This window comes from Capra hircus, chromosome 28 (assembly GCF_001704415.2).
Source record: "Capra hircus breed San Clemente chromosome 28, ASM170441v1, whole genome shotgun sequence".
Classification (NCBI taxonomy): domain Eukaryota; kingdom Metazoa; phylum Chordata; class Mammalia; order Artiodactyla; family Bovidae; genus Capra; species Capra hircus.
The window spans coordinates 41425399-41444654 of NC_030835.1; positions in this window are offsets into that span (position 1 = coordinate 41425399).

A 19256-nucleotide genomic window follows, 5' to 3' on the forward strand; every position below is an offset into this window, starting at 1 on the left:
TACTTGGTAGGAATAAGATCAGAAGAAGCTATGGAATGTTGTGTGGAAGTGATTTCAAATCCTAACAGCTTTATTTACCCAATGCCCATGCAAGGACATACCACCAAGGACAAGAAACTCATAGCCCCCAGGCAGGGCAGCTTCCATGTGGAGAGAGCTGAAGACCAACCAAAACAATATCATGGTCCAATTCACTCACCAAAAGCATTGCTTTTATCAGGGAAGTCACTAGACAACTTAAGTAGCTTTGTAACATCAGTTGTGTTTGAGTTAGTTCTGTGAAAGAATCCCTCGAATTTTGGTAGAAATTTGACAAAACTTCTGGGGTCTGAGTGGTATGGAGGTAAGGAATGTGGGCTTTGGAACTGAACTGGATGGGCTTGGAATCACGTCTCTAGGCAGGGGACCTCTGGCAAGATGCCTAACTTCTCAGAGACTCATATTCCTTAGCTGTAAAATGGAGATAGTAACAGTGTGTGCGCATGCTCAATTGCTAAGTCATGTCTGACTCTTTGTGATGCCATGGACTGTAGCCCACCAGTCTCCTCTGTCCATAGGATTTCCCAGGCAAGAATACTGGAGTGGGCTGCCATTTCTTTCTCCAGGGGATCTTCCTTACTTAGGGATCCAACCTGTGTCTCCTGCATTGGTAGAAGGATTCTTTACCACTGAGCCACCTGGGTAGTCCACAGAGAGTTGGGACAACTTAGTGAAATTACACATACAAAGCATCAAGAAAAGTGGGCAATACGGAGTGCTCAACAAACATAATATATTATTACACTACTACTTTTCTGCCCTCCAACAAGGTCATATGGTTGAGTCCCAATAGATATTTGTGAATGAATGAACTACAAGTAGACTATTTTGGCTAGAGTCAACAAACTGGTTCCAAATAGGAAAAGGAGTACGTCAAGGCTGTATGCTGTCACCCTGCTTATTTAACTTCTATGCAGAGTACATCATGAGAAACACTGGGCTGGAAGAAGCACAAGCTGGAATCAAGATTGCTGAGAGAAATATCAATAACCTCAGATATGCAGATGACACCACCCTTATGGCAGAAAGTGAAGAGGAACTAAAAAGACTCTTGATGAAAGTGAAAGTGGAGAGTGACAAAGTTCGCTTAAAGCTCAACATCCAGAAAACGAAGATCATGGCATCTGGTCCCATCACTTCATGGCAAATAGATGGGGAAACAGTGGAAACAGTGTCAGACTTTATTTTTTGGGGGCTCCAAAATCATTGCAGATGGTGACTGCAACCATGAAATTAAAAGACGCTTACTCCTTGAAAGAAAGGTTATGACCAACCTAGATAGCATATCAAAAAGCAGAGACATTACTTTGCCAACAAAGGTCTGTCTAGTCAAGGCTATGGTTTTTCCAGTGGTCATGTATGGATGTGAGAGTTGGACTGTGAAGAAAGCTGAGTGCCGAAGAATGGATGCTTTTGAAGTGTGGTGTTGGAGAAGACTCTTGAGAGTCCCTTGGACTGCAAGGAGATCCAACCAGTCCATTCTGAAAGAGGTCAGCCCTGGGATTTCTTTGGAAGGACTGATGCTGAAGCTGAAACTCCAGTACTTTGGCCACCTCATGTGAAGAGTTGACTCATTGGAAAAGACTGATGCTGGGAGGGATTGGGGGCAGGAGGAGAAGGGGACGACAGAGGATGAGGTGGCTGGATGGCATCACTGACTTGATGGATGTGAGTCTGGGTGAACTCCGGGGGTTGGTGATGGACAGGGAGGCCTGGCATGCTGCGATTCATGGGGTTGCAAAGAGTCGGACACGACTGAGTGACTGAACTGAAACTGAACTGAACTGATTGGGCTATACTTGGGGATAGTGAGGAAAATGAGCACATATCTTACAGGAGTTACAGGAGGAGATGGGAGAGCTGTCAGATCTAATCTATCAGGAAATGAGTGTAGTTCCTGGGAAAATACAGTCTGTGCTCCTGAGGAGCTTAATGTCTAAGGCAGATGTCACTGTCAGAGAAAACACAGAACTAATAAACTTGCTAAAAATAGACAACAAGGGTTTTAAAGTACAAAGAAAACAAGGGGAGATTTTAAATATTTACACTATTCGTAGGTTAAGGGCTGAGCATTGATTTTTAAACTTTTAGTGAGAGACGTCCCTGGTAGTCAGTCCAATGGCTAAGACCCCAAAGTAGGGGTCCTGGGTTTGATCCCTGGTAAAGAAACGAGATCCCCCATGCCACAACTAAGAGTTCATGTGCCGCAACTAAAATATTAAAGATCCTGCATGTCACAACTAAGACCTGGCATAGCCAAAAAAATCAGCAAATAAAAATGAATATTAAAAAAATCTTTTAGTGAAACAATGCTAAATAAAGAAATTATGACCAGCTTTTATACTTGCCCATCTTTGGATACATGTAACTGGATAATATTTTGACATAGTAATCAAAACAGTCAACAATTTTTTATTCACTCATTTCTCTTTATCTCAAGATCCTCTTACTGGAACTCTACACCCACTGCAAAGTAATGATTGTCATAGTAGAATCAGAGAGTAAGAAAAGAGATAGTTCTTAGCATGTGGTTCTCAAATAAGGTTTTTGAATTCAGGGCAAATACAATGTTTTAAGAGAAATAAATTGATTTTCAGATATTGAATATAAAAATAATTCTGAGTTCTAAATAACTCAGGACACATACTCTATGTAATAAATAATGGTTTTAGAAACTGTAAGATTGGTTAGAATCAGTTTTTCCTGCGTCAGGAAAAAATAAAAACCAACTGAAAAAGCACCTCTTAGGAGAAGAAGGGATGTGTTAGAAGGAGAGCTGAGATGTTGGTTTGTCACCAGGAAGATGTCACAGTCCCAGTTCTCATACTGGCTGTGGGGGAAGGGATAAGGGATCACAGGTGCTTCGTGCGGGTCAGGGGGCCTGAGAGCAGAGAGAGTCAGTGTGCTGATTCCTGGGAGTGGACAGAACGCTGCAAGCGTCACACAGAGGGCTGGTGGATGAAAAGGCAGCAGAGCTGAAATGTGTCCAGACAGACAGGCTAAGGCAGCCCAGCTGGGTCCTGTACTCCCTGCAAGCGCTCCAGAAGCATAAAATGTTTTTTGTACAGCTTATTACCACTCATGTTCACCCCGGAACACTGGCTAAGCTAAAGCCACCTTGTAGCCAGAATCTATAAGAACCATATGACCAGAAGCCAAGCTGGAAATCTGCTTGACATCCCAACAGATGTCACTGTGTGTGAGAATGACACTTATGTGAGACTAGATGCTTATGCCCCTGTGCAGACACACGCTATCACAATGGAAAGTGCTCCAGAACTCAAGCACACCTCAGGGATGAGAGGAGGCGGGCAGGGGCGTTTGCCTAGAAATAACTGCCAGAGCACCTAATAGACAGAAAACAAATTTCTGTCAGTAGAAGAATCGTAGCTGAAATAAAAACTGAATTCACTCAGAGACATAACAAAACATTACATTTCTTGTTCCCCCAAGTTTTTGGCGTGAGACTCATGGTTGTGGTGGTTTAGTTGCTAAGTTGCGTTCGACTCTTGCGATCCCATGGACTGTGCCTGCCAGGCTCCTCTGTCCATGGGATTCTCCAGGCAGGAATGCTGGAGTGGGTTGTCATTTCCTTCTTCAGGGGATCTTCCCAACCCAGGAGTTGAACCTGGGTCTCCTGCATTGCAGGCAGATGATTTGCCAACTAAGCTATGAAGGAAGCCCATGAGATTCATACCCGATTCCTATATTCCCCACTTTAACCATCACAACAACATAGTGAAGTGGGATTATGACCAATTTCTAGATGAGAATGTAAAGAGTGGAAAACATTAAGTATCAATAACTGCTCCCGAGTGGTGGGACTGAAATTTAACCCGCAGTGTCTGATTTCATCATTCCTTTGAAGATGTTTGCATACTTGCTGCAGATCAAGCACACCTGATGAAGATGTTATTCCTATTTTCATAATACATCTACGAAAATATGGCCACAGCACATACTTAGGCCATGTAGAAGAGATGGTACACTAAAATGTGTAACAGATATAACCTGGGGCATTCTTGTTCCTTGAAATCTAGATATTTTGGTTCAAATTGGTGATTCCACACGTCTTCACAGAGCTTTTAAGAACTTGCAGGGTGCCAACAATCTCAATGTCATCTCTGCCTGTGACCATCTGCTATAACACAAGGCATTCTTATTCTTTACCATGTCAAATTGGAGAGGATACCCAGGTCTTTTTGAGTTTCCTAAATGCTCACCCTCTTCTGTCTCCAACTCTGTCCTAAGAGTTTGATCCAAGACTTGAATTCTTTGGATATGAGCTTTGCAGTCTGGCTGAACATCTACTCTGAGCTTCTGACCTGCCCCCAATGGTTAAATGCTGGACTGATCCTTTTATCTGTGTTCACTCCATGTAAACAAGCTTGCCAAAGAGTCTAGAAGCAGGTGATATGGCTCTAAGAACTGTGGGGTAGAGTCAAGTGAGCTAACACACAGGTATTTAGAGGTGCAGGGGGAGGGGCGTGCGTGCGTGAGAGAGAATGGGACAGAGGGTGATGACTTGGTAGCTCAGCTGGCAAAGAGTCGGCCTGTGGTGCAGGAGACGCCGGTTCAGCCCCTAGGTAGGAAGATCCCCTGGAGAAGGGACAGGCTACCCACACCAGTTTTCTTGAGCTTTCCTTGTGGCTCAGCTGGTAAAGAGTCCTCCTGTGATGCAGGAGACGCCGGTTCAGTTCCTGGGTAAGGAAGATCCCCTGGAGAAAGGAAAGGCTGCTCACTCCAGTATTCAGCCCTGGAGAATTCCACAGACTATCCATTGGGTCGCAAAGAGTCAGACACGACTGAGAGACTTTCACTTCGCTTCACTTCACCTAGAGCAATCATTACAAGTAGAATAAAGTGGAATACCTAAGTCACTAGTGGAGATGAATGGAATTATGTTTAAATTCTCAATTCAAAAGAAGACAATAATAGAGAAAAAAGGATTAAAGAGCAGATTCGATAAATTGAAAACAAATAGGAAGATTGAAGCTCTAACCCCAATCATATTAACAATTACATTAAATGTCAATGATCTAATCACTTCAGTTAAAAAGCAAAGATTGAATTTTAAAAAGCAAGAAATCTACTTTAAATGTAAAGACACAAATAGGTGAAAATGTAAAATTATGTAAAAAGATATTCTGTGTTAATATTTATAAAAGAAAGCTAGAGGGACTATACATCCAAAGTGCATTAAAAATGAGACATGTTGGCAGAAATAAAGAGTACTATTATGTAATTGTGAAGGGGCACATTTTTGGAGGGGGCAGCACTTGGCTGCATGTGGGATCTTTGTTCCCCAGAGACTGAACCTCTGCGCCCTGTATTGAGAGCACAGAGTCTTAGTCATGGACTGCCAGGGAAGTCCCAGAAAGAGGTAAATTTAAGAAAACAGCAATCCTAAATGTGTTTGCTGTGTGTATTGATAACAGCTTCAAAATATATAAAGAAAAAAATGGAAAGAAATGAAAACAGTCAAGTCTAATTGTAGTTGGAAGCTTCATCACCTCCCTCCAATGACAAATAGACAAAAATAAAAAAAATCAGACACTATTTAAGACATGAACAATACCATTAACCAACTTGATCTAATCGACATTTACAGAACATTCCATCCAACAACAGCAGAATACAGTTTTTTCAATTGCACATAAAACATTTAGTAAAGTAATCCATACTCTGGGCTACAGAAAATAAAAATCAAATTAAAAGAAAACTTTAATAAATTTAAAAGTATTCTCATCATAAAAACTATGTCTTTTGACAATAATTAAAGAGCAAAACACAACCAAAGTAGCATAAGAAAGGAAATAATATGACCAGAGCAGAAATCAGTGAAACAGAACACAGAAAAATAACAGAGGAAATTAATAAATCAAAAGTTGGTTATTTACAGCTCAATAAAGTTGATAAAGTCCTAGCGAGTCTTATCAGCAAAAAAGACAAAAAATGAATTACCAATATCAAGAATTAAGAGGGAACATCATTATAGAGCCCTAGTCACTGAAAAAAAAAAAAGAAAGAAGAGCAATTTTATGACAATAAATTTTATAACTTTAGATGAAATGGTAAATTCTTTAAAAGACTCAAGCTACTCAAGAGGAAACAGATAAGCTGATAAGTCTTAAATAAAATTGAAAAAATGAAAAAAAATGAACTCTTAGTTAAAAACCTTCTCACAAAGGCTACTCTAAACCCCCATGGCTTCACTGGTAAATTCTACCAAAAATTTAAGAAATTTTACCAAAAATTGAAAAAATAATAGCAATTTTGGGTAATTCCCTTGCGATCCAGTGAATGGGACTCTGCACTTTCATTACCATGTCCCAAGTTCAATTTCTGTTCAGGGGACTAAGATCCCACAAGCCACACGGTACAAACAAACACGGTACAACCAGTACAATAGAAAGAGTTCAAATAGGGGTACTGACTTTTAAAAATAGCAATTTTGTATAAGCTTTTCCAGAAAATATGAGAAGGCAACACTTTCCTACTTGAATCACCAGCATTACCCTGATGTAAAAACAAGGCAAGGATCTTACAGGAAAAGAAATATGCAGACCAATATCCCTTATAAACACAATAGCTAAAATCTCTAACAAAATTTTAACTTGAATCTTTCAATATATAAAAAGACAGTACTTCATGACCAATTGGTGTGCATGCATGCTTAGTTGCTCAGTTGTGTCCAACTCTTTGTGACCCCATGGACTGTAGCCCCCCAGGCTCTTCTGCCCATGGAATTCTCCAGGCAATAATACTGGGCATTGTTAAGGCATCATTTCTTCCCAAATTAGTCTATAGGTTCAGTGCAAACTCAAACAAACTCCAGCTTGTCATAGAAATTGACAAGCTGATTGGTGCAACTGTCTGGAGAGTAGTCTGACAGTACTTAGTAAAATTAAGAATGCACACTCCCAATATTGCCCTAGTGGGCCAGTGGTTAAGATGGCTGTGCTTCTGCACAGGGGGAGTGGGTTCAATCCCTGGTCGGGGAACTAAGAGCCCACATGTTGCATGGCATGGTAAAAAAAAAAAAAAAAAGATGAAAGAAAAAAGGAATACACACTTTTGGGGGAAGGGATAGTTAAGGAGTTTGGGATTGACGTGGTACATTTCAATATGTATGCTGTTTAAAAAATGGATGAGCAACAAGAACCTACTGTATAGCACAGGGAATTCTGCTCAATATTATGTAACAACTTAAACGGGAAAAGAATTTGACAGAGAATAGACATGTATATGTACAATTGAATCACTTTGCTGTACACTAGAAACTATCATAACAGTGTTAATCAACTATACTCCAATATAAAATAAAAAGGTTTTTTAAAGAAAGAAATTGACAAGCTGACTCTAAAGTTTACATAGAAATGCAAAGGATCTCAGTCAGTTCAGTTCAGTTGCTCAGTCGTGTCCGACTCTTTGTGAGCAGCCTAAAGGATTTTCAGGGAAAAACCAAAACAGTTGAAGGACTCAAACTACATAATTTCAAGACTGACTATAATACTATAGTAACCAAGATAATAGGCATAGCTTTAAAAATATGTTTGTAGGCAAATAGAATAGAATCAGTTGAGTGGGTCAGTTCAGTTGCTCAGTCGTGTCCAACTCTTTGCGACCCCATGAATCGCAGCACGCCAGGCCTCCCTATCCATCACCAACTCCCGGAGTTCACCCAGACTCGCGTCCATGGAGTCAGTGATGCCATCCAGCCATCTCATCCTCTGTCGTCCTCTTCTCCTCCTGCCCCCAATCCCTCCCAGCATCAAAGTCTTTTCCAATGAGTCAACTCTTCGCATGAGGTGGCCAAAGTACTGGAGTTTCAGCTTCATTCACATATACATGGTCAGTTGATTTTTTTTACAAAGCTACAAAAGCAATTCAATGGAGAAAGGACACTCTTACTAAGTGCGGATCTGGAACAATTGGCTATTCATATGCAAAAACCAAGCCATTACCTTGTTTCATATATAATACATTAATTTCAAATTGATCATATAAGAGCTACTGTGATAAAACTATAAGAAGAAAAGCTTTGTGACATTTATTTAGGCAAAAAAATTTTTTTAGATATGGCAGAAGAACAAACCATTCAAAAAGTTGACAAATTGGGCTTCTTTGAAATTAAAAATTTCTGCCCTTTAAATGACATTGTTAAGGAAATGAAAAGACAAACCACAGACTGGAAGAAAATATTTGCAAAATGCACAGCTGATGGAAGATTGATATCTAGAACATCCCCCCCCCAAATAAAATATGGGCAAATGATTTGCACAGACCCTCTACCAATGAAGATACACAGATGGCAAATAAGCACATAAAAAAGAAGCTTCCTATTGATCTTGGGAAAACACAAATTAAAATCTCATGAGATACTACTGCATACTCACCCGAATGGTTAAAATTCAAAAGTCTGACAATATGAAACACTGACGAGGATGTGAGACAATGGAAACCTGTGTCTGTTTCTAATGAGAATGAAATGGAACAGCCACTTAGGAACACATTTCTGCAGTTTCTCAAAGGTTAAACACAAATAGAGCACACAGTCCATTCTTAGGTGTTTATTAAGAGAAGTAAAAATATATTGTCTAGGACTTCCCCGGTGGTACAGGAGATAAGAATCTGCTTACCAATTCAGGGGACACAAGTTTGATTCCTGGCCCAGGAAGATTCTACATGAGGCAGAGCAACCAAGCCCATGTGCCACAACTACGGAGTCCAAGCTCTAGAGTCCATGCTCTGCAACAAGAGAAGACACAGTAGTGAGAAGCTCATGTTCTGCAACCAGGCGTAGCCCCTACTTGCACAGCTAGAGAAAACTTTGCATAGCAGCAAAGGCCCAGAACAGCCAATAAATTATACATGGTTCACACAGAGACATATTGCAAGCAAATATTCAGAGAATATTTATTCATAATGGCCAACAACTGAAAACAATCCAAACCTACATTAACAGGTGAAGAGATAAATAATGATACATACCTTCAATGGAGTATTGTGAAGTGAAGCCGCTCAGTCATGTCTGACTCTTTGCGACCCCATAGACTGTGGCCTACCAGGCTCCTCAATCCATGGGATTTTCCAGGCAAGAGTACTGGAGTGGGTTGCTATTTCCTTCTCCAGAGGATCTTCCCGACCCAGGGATCGAACCCAGGTCTCCCACATTGTTGGCAGACGCTCTACCATCTGAGCCACCAGGGAAGTCCTGGAGTATATTACTCAGCAATAAAAGAATGACTTAATACATGCAACAACACAGCACTGCATTAAGTGAAATAAATACAAAAGCTATCTACTTTACCATTCCATTTGTATGGCATTCCAGAAAAGGCAAAAACAAACACATAGTTCAGGAACTGGGGACTGAGGAAGAGAACTGGATGCAGAGGAAGCTTTGGGAAAAGCTCTCTATGGAAATGTTCTATATGTTGATTATGATGGTAGTTGCATGACTTAAAATTTACCAAAACTCACTGAGCTGGCCACTTAAAAATTAATTTATTTATGCAAGTTATATCTGTTAGTTTTATATTGCTGACCAATCAGCACAAACTCACCCTCTGAACTCGACAGTTGTGTGTGTTGAACTAGGGTGTGCTGTGGCTGGTTTCCCAGCTCAGGGTGTCACAAGGCTGAAACCAGGGAGGCAGTCAGTGAGTTCCTGTCTGGATGCTCTGGAAAAAAAATCTGTTTCCAGGCTCGTTCTTGGCATTGACAGAATTTAATTCCCTGAAGCTGTAGGAATGAGGTCCTTATTTCCTTGCTGGCAGACAGGAGGGTCATCTCTTGGGTCCGAGAGGTCACCTGTTCTCTTTGCAGCATGACGTCTTCATCTTCAACCCAGCCAAACTCTGGGTTCTTCTTCTGCCATCAGCCAGAGAAAATTCTTTAAAAGGCTTATGTACAAAGGGCAAGTCCACTTGCATAATGTCCTTATTTTAAGATCCCTATTTTAAGGAATTCCTGGGGACCATCATGGAATTCTGCCTGCCATCATACCTAAATAAATCTTTCTTTAAAAATTAAATTTCATGTAACTATACATTCAATGTTACCTTTTTGAAAATAATAGAATGATTTAAGATTGGGACTATCCCCCAAAATATGGTATATGTTGCTGCCATATGACAAAGTTATTTTCCTGCCACATATGTTCAGTTCAGTTAAGTTCAGTTCAGTTGCTCAGTCGTGTCCAGCTCTTTGCGACCCCATGAATTGCAGCACACCAGGCCTCCCTGTCCATCACCAACTCCCGGAGTTCACCCAAACTCATGTCCATCGAGTTGGTGATGCCATCCAGCCATCTCATCCTCTGTCGTCCCCTTCTCCTCCTGCCCCCAGTCCCTCCCAGCATCAGAGTCTTTTCCAATGAGTCAACGCTTCACATGAGGTGGCCAAAGTATTGGAGTTTCAGCTTCAGCATCAGTCCTTCCAATGAACACCCAGGACTGATCTCCTTCAGAATGGACTGGTTGGATCTCCTTGAAGTCCAAGGGACTCTCAAGAGTCTTCTCCAACACCACAGTTCAAAAGCATCAATTCGGCACTCAGCCTTCTTCACAGTCCAACTCTCACATCCATACATGACCACTAGAAAAACCATAGCCTTGACTAGACGGATCTTTGTTGGCAAAGTAATGTCTCTGCTTTTTGATATACTATCTAGGTTGGTCATAACTTTCCTTCCAAGGAGTAAGCGTCTTTTAATTTCATGGCTGCAGTCACCATCCACAGTGATTTTGGAGCCCCCCAAAATAAAGTCTGACACTGTTTCCACTGTTTCCCCATCTATTTCCCATGAAGTGATGGGACCAGATACCATGATCTTCGTTTTCTGAATGTTGAGCTTTAAGCCAACTTTTTCACCCTCCTCTTTCACTTTCATCAAGAGTCTTTTTAGTTCCTCTTCACTTTCTGCCATAAGGGTGGTGTCATCTGCATATCTGAGGTTATTGATATTTCTCTCGGCAATCTTGATTCCAGCTTGTGCTTCTTCTAGCCCAACGTTTCTCATGATGTACTCTGCATATAAGTTAAATAAGCAGGGTGACAATATACAGCCTTGACGTACTCCTTTTCCTATTTAGAACCAGTCTGTTGTTCCATGTCCAGTTCTAACTGTTGCTTCCTGACCTGCATACAGGTCAAGAAAAACAAGTAGGAAGTCAAGAAACACCTGGAGCAACAGGCAAATTTGGCCTTGGAGTATGGAATGAAGCAGGGCAAAGGCTAATAGAGTTTTGCCGAGACAAAGCACTGGTCATAACAAACACTTTCTTCCAACAACTCAAGAGAAGACTCTACACATGGACATCACCAGATGGTCAACGCCGAAATCAGATTTATTATATTTGCTGGCAACGGAATGAAACACCAACACTGCAGCGTGGTTTGAATCTTTGTATTTTAACACTCGATTCTTACAGCTGCTTTTTTTTATATCCCTTGCACAACAACCTACAGGGCAAGTCGCCAAGCACTATGATTCAGAGACTATATAGTGCGCAGGCGCAGGGCGAGATAACCTTTACCTTGACTTATTTACTGCAGCTAAGACTTTGTTTTGGGGAACTTCCTTATCAACTTAAAATCCGTTTTGTCCCTGGGTCTGTTCCTTTTGAGGAATCAGAGAAACATCCTTGTGTGCAAGAAATGTTCTTTTCCCACAGGAACAAACAGAGGATTCTTAGCTGAACTTCTCATTTGCAAGAATGTTCAGCCCTGGTTGAGAGTCTCATTTACAAGCACTTCTCAACCTTCCTTATACCTAGTTCCCTACAATATTCTTTGCAGCCAAAGATGGAGAAGCTCTATACAGTCAGCAAAACAAGACTGGGAGCTGACTGTGGCTCAGATCATGAACTCCTTATTCCCAAATTCAGACTTAAATTCAGGAAAGTGGGGAAAACCACTAGACCATTCGGGTATGACCTAAATCAAATCCCTTATGATTATACAGTGGAAGTGAGAAATAGATTTAAGGGACTAGATCTGATAGATAGAGTGCCTGATGAACTATGGACGGAGGTTCATGACATTGTACAGGAGACAGGGATCAAGACCATCCCCATGGAAAAGAAATGCAAAAAAGCAAAATGGCTGTCTGAGGAGGTCTTACAAACAGCTGTGAAAAGAAGAAAAGGAAAAACCAAAGGAGAAAAGGAGAGATATAAGCATCTGAATGCAGAGTTCCAAAGAACAGCAAGGAGAGATAAGAAAGCCTTCCTCAGTGATCAATGCAAAGAAATATAGGAAAACAAGAGAATGGGAAAGACTAGAGATCTCTTCAAGAAAATTAGAGATACCAAGGGAACATTTCATGCAAAGATGGGCTCGATAAAGGACAGAAATGGTATGGACCTGAGAGAAGCAGAAGATATTAAGAAGAAGTGGCAAGAATACACAGGAGAACTGTACAAAAAAGATCTTCACGACCCAGATAATCACGATGGTGTGATCACTCACCTAGAGCCAGATATCCTGGAATGTGAAGTCAAATGGGCCTTAGAAAGCGTCACGATGAACAAAGTTAGTGGAGGTGATGGAATTCCAGTGGAACTATTTCAAAACCTGAAAGATGATGCTGTGAAAGTGCTACATTCAATATGCCAGCAAATTTGGAAAACTCAGCAGTGGCCACAGTACTGGAAAACATCAGTTTTCATTCCAATCCCAAAGAAAGGCAATGCCAAAGAATGCTCAAACTACTGCACAATTGCCCTCATCTCACATGCTAGTAAAGTAATGCTCAAAATTCTCCAGGCCAGGCTTCAGCAATACCTGAACTGTGAACTTCCAGATGTTCAAGCTGGTTTTAGAAAAAGCAGAGGAACCAGAGATCAAATTGCCAACATCCACTGGATCATGGAAAAAGCAAGAGAGTTCCAGAAAAACATCTATTTCTGCTTTATTGACTATGCCAAACAAAGCCTTTGACTGTGTGGATCACAATAAACTGTGGAAAATTCTGAAAGAGATGGGAATACCAGACCACCTGACCTGCCTCTTGAGAAATCTGTATGCAGGTCAGGAAGCAACAGTTAGAACTGGACATGGAACAACAGACTGGTTCCAAATAGGAAAATGAGTGCATCAAGGCTATATATTGTCACCCTGCTTATTTAACTTATATGCAGAGTACATCATGAGAAAAGCTGGACTGGAAGAAACACAAGCTGGAATCAAGATTGCTGGGAGAAATCTCAATAACCTCAGATGGGCAGATGACACCACCCTTATGGCAGTAAGTGAAGAGGAACTAAAAAGCCTCTTGATGGAAGTGAAAGAGGAGTGTGAAAAAGTTGGCTTAGCACAAAAGGGGACTAAGCTATCATATCCTGAAGCCTACCAAGTGCCAGACACATGCTAGGCATTTTATATATATGAAGCAACAGGAGAACAAGATGGCAGAGAAGTAGGTGGACGTGGAGTACATCTCTCTCCATGGATACGTCAGGAGTAAATCTTCAGACACAGAAGTGCATGCAGAACACGGGCTGAGAGCAGACAGGAGTCCCTGACCAGTGGAAAAGAATATATAGAACCACGCAAAGCTCAGTATTTCGAAGGAACAAGGAGAAAAAACAGGAGTGTGGTAGGACTGGACCTGCCCTCGGCTGGTGACAGAACCGAAGCAGGGGTCCCATCCCCACAGCGGGCAATTGTCTGAGTCAGAGGAGAAACATTTAAGGCCGAGAGTGAAACAGCTGATCTGAGGCAGCCTAAATGGAACAAGAATCAGACAGTCCTTGCCATAGCCATACATACTCTGGATAGGGAGACAGCCCCCCTGGAAGGCATAGGAGCTGGTAGCTGGAGTTTAGGGATTGTGGAGAAATCCCAGGGCAAGGGCTGCTGTTGACTGCAGAGAGATGGATCGAGGGGATGTGAGGGAGGAGACTGTGGTGGGAAATGCCTGTGGAGGAAAGCCAGGCAGCCATGGAAGCTGAGTCACTCGTAGGGGGTGGGGCCATCACCATAGCCTCTCTAGCCCCACTACCAGCATCAGCAGCTAAACAATAGAGGCTGGACTATCAAATGCCTGAAGCACTGATCTACAGAGTAAGACCTCAGCCGGGGGGGGGGGGCCCTCTATGTGCCTGATGTGCAGAGCAACAGAGAAGGACCCCAGGCAAGGGAGCCCTCTAAATGCCCAAATGGGTGGAGCTACAGAGAAAGACTGGCCAAAGAGGCCTTCTGATCGCTAGCTACAAGAGGCTCGAAGAAAGACTCTGATAGGTCCATAACTCCCACGGCAGAGGCAGTCTGTGTCCCTGCACCCTTGATACTGCCAGGGTCCTGCAAGCCAAGCAGCTGCACCACCTTCACGCTCAACTCTCACTGGGGCAGAGCTGCCACAGGCAAAAAAAGTCATACATCTATGCACGCAGGGTTGCTTTCAGTTCCGTTCAGTTCAGTTGCTCAGTCGTGTCCGACTCTTTGCGACCCCATGAATTGCAGCATGCCAGGCCTCCCTGTTCATCACCATTACTTTGGGAGTGTCCAACTCTTTGTGATCCTATAGACTGTGGCCTGCCAGGCTTCTCTGTCAGGGAAGGGGGTTCTCCATGCGAGAATACTGGAGCATATTGGCCATTACTGGTTGCCATACCCTTCTAAAGTAATATATTTCCTGCTTCCCTAGCCACCAACCCCGAGTACCTGGTGCTGCCAGAACCCCTGCAACCCAAGTAGCTGCACCAACTCCACACCTGGCCCTCACAAGGACAAAACCAAGTCCTCCAGGGCAACCTCAGGAGCAAACTACAGTGGACAACCCACATGCAGAGGTAGAAATGAAACCACAGTTGAAACCCAGGGGCAATGTGGCTAAGGAACAAGACCCAAAAGATTCCCACCAGCTGTACAAGGTTCAGATTAAATCCACACAATCAACTAGGCACACTGTGTCTATGGAATATATAAAAGGCCTTTGAGAGTTCCCACAAAAGAAAACACACTAGTTCTGAATACTGTGGACATTGGAGGCAAGAATACACAGGAGTAGGACCAAATCAGAATCTGAGCTGCCACCACAGCAGGTCCAGAGATGAGCACAGTATGGGACAGCATCCTAGGGAGGTGAGGTGGACTGTGACTCTCAGCGAGGGGAAGGACTCTGATAGCAGTGACTCAAGAAAAACATTTATTATTCTTGTGTTTTGACTTGTTCTGTAGATTCTCTTGGATACCCACCACACCCTCCCCCCCCCGCCCCACTGTAGTTGTTGATTTTATTGGGATTATGAAATCTCATTAAGCTTTTGAGCTTTTCTTCCCCCCTCTCAATCACACTTTTTATTGTTGTTATAAACCTCTGCCTCTACGTTGGGCTTTTGCAGTTCTGTGAAGTTTTCCTTTTTTTTTTTTTTTTTCTTTTTGTCTTTTTTGTAATTTTAATTTTTAGGCCTGCTATATTTTATCTACATTTATTCCTTTGTTTGCCTTTCCTACTGTTCTTTTCCACTTGCAGTAAGTTTTAATGTATATAAATATTTATCTACCTCTATTTAACTTAGCATATCTATTCTTTCTTTCCTTTCCTCTCAATGTATTTGTTAGTTTTGTTTTCATTGCTTTATTTCCCACTTTGCAACTTGCTTTAGTTTCATTTTCCAGTTTGTGCTTTAGTTTTGTTTTTATCTGGTAAATGTCATTTTTTGTTTCTTTTGTTCACCAGGTCAATCTTCTGTATTGTATTTTTGTTGGACTGTTTTGACTTTGCTCATGGGTGTATATGTATAAGTGTATATTCCATTATTTTCATTATTATTTGCCTGATTTTGTAACTGCCATTTGTCTGGGGTTCATCTTTGGTGTCTCATTGGATATTTGTTTTAATCTCACTAATGCCATAACAAGACACTTGTGGAATCTTCGTTCCTGACCAGAGATCAAGCCCTGAGACTTTGGAGTGGGAGCACTGACTCCAGAATCCTAGACTACTAGAGAACTAACCCTAGGAAGTGTCAAATAGTGAGAACTCAGACAAAGGAAACCACTTGAATACAAGACTCAGCATAACCCAACCACCAGTAGCACCCTGTGCAGGATGCCTCATCTAAACAACAAACAAAACAAAAATTCAGACCCCAGCCATCAGCAGACAGGATTACCATCTCACTCAGCCTTGCCCATCAGAGGAAAAACAAACAAACAAAAACTCAGCACAAATCTCACCCTATAGAAAGCTTACACAAACCACTGGACCAACCTTAGGAGGGCAGAAACCAAAAGGAAGAAAGAATTTAACCTTGAAGCCTAGGAAAAGGAGACCTCAAAGACAATAAGTTAAAAAAAAATGAAAAGGCAGAGAAATACTGCACAAATGAAAGAACAAACTGGAAACACAGAAGTCCAAATAAATGAAGAGGAAATAGACAAACTACCTGAAAGAGAATTCAGAATAATGATAGTAAAGATTATCAAAACCTTGAAAACAAAATGGAGAAAATACAAGAATCAATTGACAAAGACCTGGAAGAATTAAAGAATAAACATACAGAGACAAACAATACAATTACTGAAATTAAAAATACTCTAGAAAGAATCAATAGCAGAATATCTGAAGCAGAAGAATGAATCAGTGACCTGGAAGATAAAATGATGAAAATAACTTCTGAAGAGCAGAATACAGTAAAAAGAATAAAAAGAACTGAGGATACTCTCAGAGACTGGGACAATATCAAATTCACCAACATTTGAATTATAGGGGCCCCAGAAGAAGAATAGAAAAAGAAGGGGTATGAGAAAACTTTTGAAGAGATTATAGTTGAAAATTCCCCCAACTTGGAAAAGAAAATAGTCAAAAGTCCAAGAGGTACAGAGTCCCATACAGGATAAACCCAAGGAGAAACATGCCAAGACACATACTAATCAAACTAACAAAGACTAAACACAAAGAAAGACTATTAAAAGCAGCTAGGGAGAAGCAACAAGTAACATACAAGGGAAACCCAAAATGCTTAACAGCTGATCTTTCAGCAGAAACTCTGCAGGCCAGAAGGTAATGGCAGGATATATTTAAACTACTGGAAGGGGAAAAATCTACAACCAAAATTACTATACCTGGCAAGGATCTCATTAAAAATTGATGGAGAAATAAAAAGCTTCTCAGACAAGCGAAAGTTAAGAGAATTCAGAGCCACCAAAGCAGCTTTACAACAAAAGTTAAAGGGACTTTATAGTCAAGAAATACAAGAGAAGAAAAATGACCTACAAAATCAACCCCAAACAATTAAGAAAATGGCAATAGGAACATATATATCAATAATTACCTTAAATGTAAATGGATTAGATGCTCCAACCAAAAGACACAGACAGGCTGAATGAATACAAAAACAAGACTTATATATATGCTGTCTACAAGAAACCCACTTCAGACCTAAAGACACATACAGACTGAAAGGGAGAGGATAGAAAAATATAATCCATGCAAATGGGAAGCAAAAGAAAGCTGGAGTAGAAATCCTCATATCAGACAAAATAGACCTTAAAATAAAGATTATAAGAGATAAGGAAGGACACTACATAATGATCAAGGGATCAATCCAAGAGGAAGATACAAAAATTGTAAATATCTATGCACCTCACATAGGAGCGTATCAATACGTAATTCAAACACAGACATAAAAGGGGAAACTGACAGTAACACAGTAATAGTGAGAGAGTCATTTTCTAGGCAGGTTGATAAGAAATCTAGGGGTCCCCAAAGAGAGTGATCTGGAATTCTCAAGAGGAAGAAAGGACAAACATTTTTCCCTCTACCTTCCTTAATGAAGTTGCTCAGTCATGTCCGACTCTTTGTGACTCCATGGACTGTAGCCCACCAGGCTTCTCCATCCATGGAATTTTCTAGGCAAGAGTACTGGAGTTGGTTGCCATTTCCTTCTCCAGGGGATATTCCCATCCCAGGGATCAAACCAGGGTCCTACATTGTGGGCAGACACTTTACCATCTGAGCCACCAGGGAATCACCATCCTTAGAATTATATAACAATGCTGCGAGGGCCGGCCGGAGCACTGAGAGCAGGCGGCTGCAAGGGCGAGGAGCTACCCCACGTCTGAGGTCAGGGCCAGCGGCCTAGAGTGCCAGGCTGCTACCGTGCAGGAACGGCCGAGAGGAGCTCCACTGCGTCCGAGATCAGTGGCGGCCGGGAGGAGACATCCCGCATCCGAGGTCAGGGGCGGTGACCTTGAGGAGCCACGCACACCCGAGGCCAGGGCTGGCGGCGAGGAGGAGCAACCCAGGAGTGGTGGCTGTACAGGCGCAGGAGGGCCTAGAGGAGCTATCTCACGTTGAAAGTCAGGAACGGTGGCGGTAAGGAGATACCCCTCATCCAAGGTAAGAGAAACCCATGTAAGATGGTAGGTGTCGCAAGAGGGCATCAGAGGGCAGACGCACTGAAATCACACTCACAGAAAACTAGTCAATCTAATCACACTAGGACCACAGCCTTGTCTAACTCAATGAAACCAAGCCATGCCTACGGGGCAATCCAAGACAGGCGGGTCATGGTAGAGAGATCTGACAGAACGTGGTCCACTGGGGAAGGGAATGGCAAGCCACTTCAGTATTCTTGCCTTGAGAACCCCATGAACAGAGTGAAAAGGCAAAATGATAGGATACCAAAAGAGGAACTCCCCAGGTCAGTAGGTGCCCAATATGCTACTGGAGATCAGTGGAGAAGTAACTCCAGAAAGAATGAAGGGATGGAGCCAAAGCAAAACCAATACCCAGCTGTGGATGTGACTGGTGATAGAAGCAAGGTCCGATGCTGTGAAAAGCAATATTGCATAGGAACCTGGAATGTCAGGTCCATGAATCAAGGCAAATTGGAAGTGGTCAAACAAGAGATGGCAAGGGTGAACGTCAACATTCTAGGAATCAGTGAACTAAAATGGACTGGAATGGGTGAATTTAACTCAGATGACCATTATATCTACTACTGCAGGCAGGAATCTCTCAGAAGAAATGGAGTAGCCATCATGGTCAACAAAAGTGTCCAAAATGCAGTACTTGGATGCAATCTCAAAAACAACAGAATGATCTCTGTTCGTCTCCAAGGCAAACCATTCAGTATCACAGTTATCCAAGTCTATGCCCCAACCAGTAATGGCGAAGAAGCTGAAGTTGAATGGTTTTATGAAGACCTACAAGACCTTTTAGAACTAACACCCAAAAAAGATGTCCTTTTCATTATAGG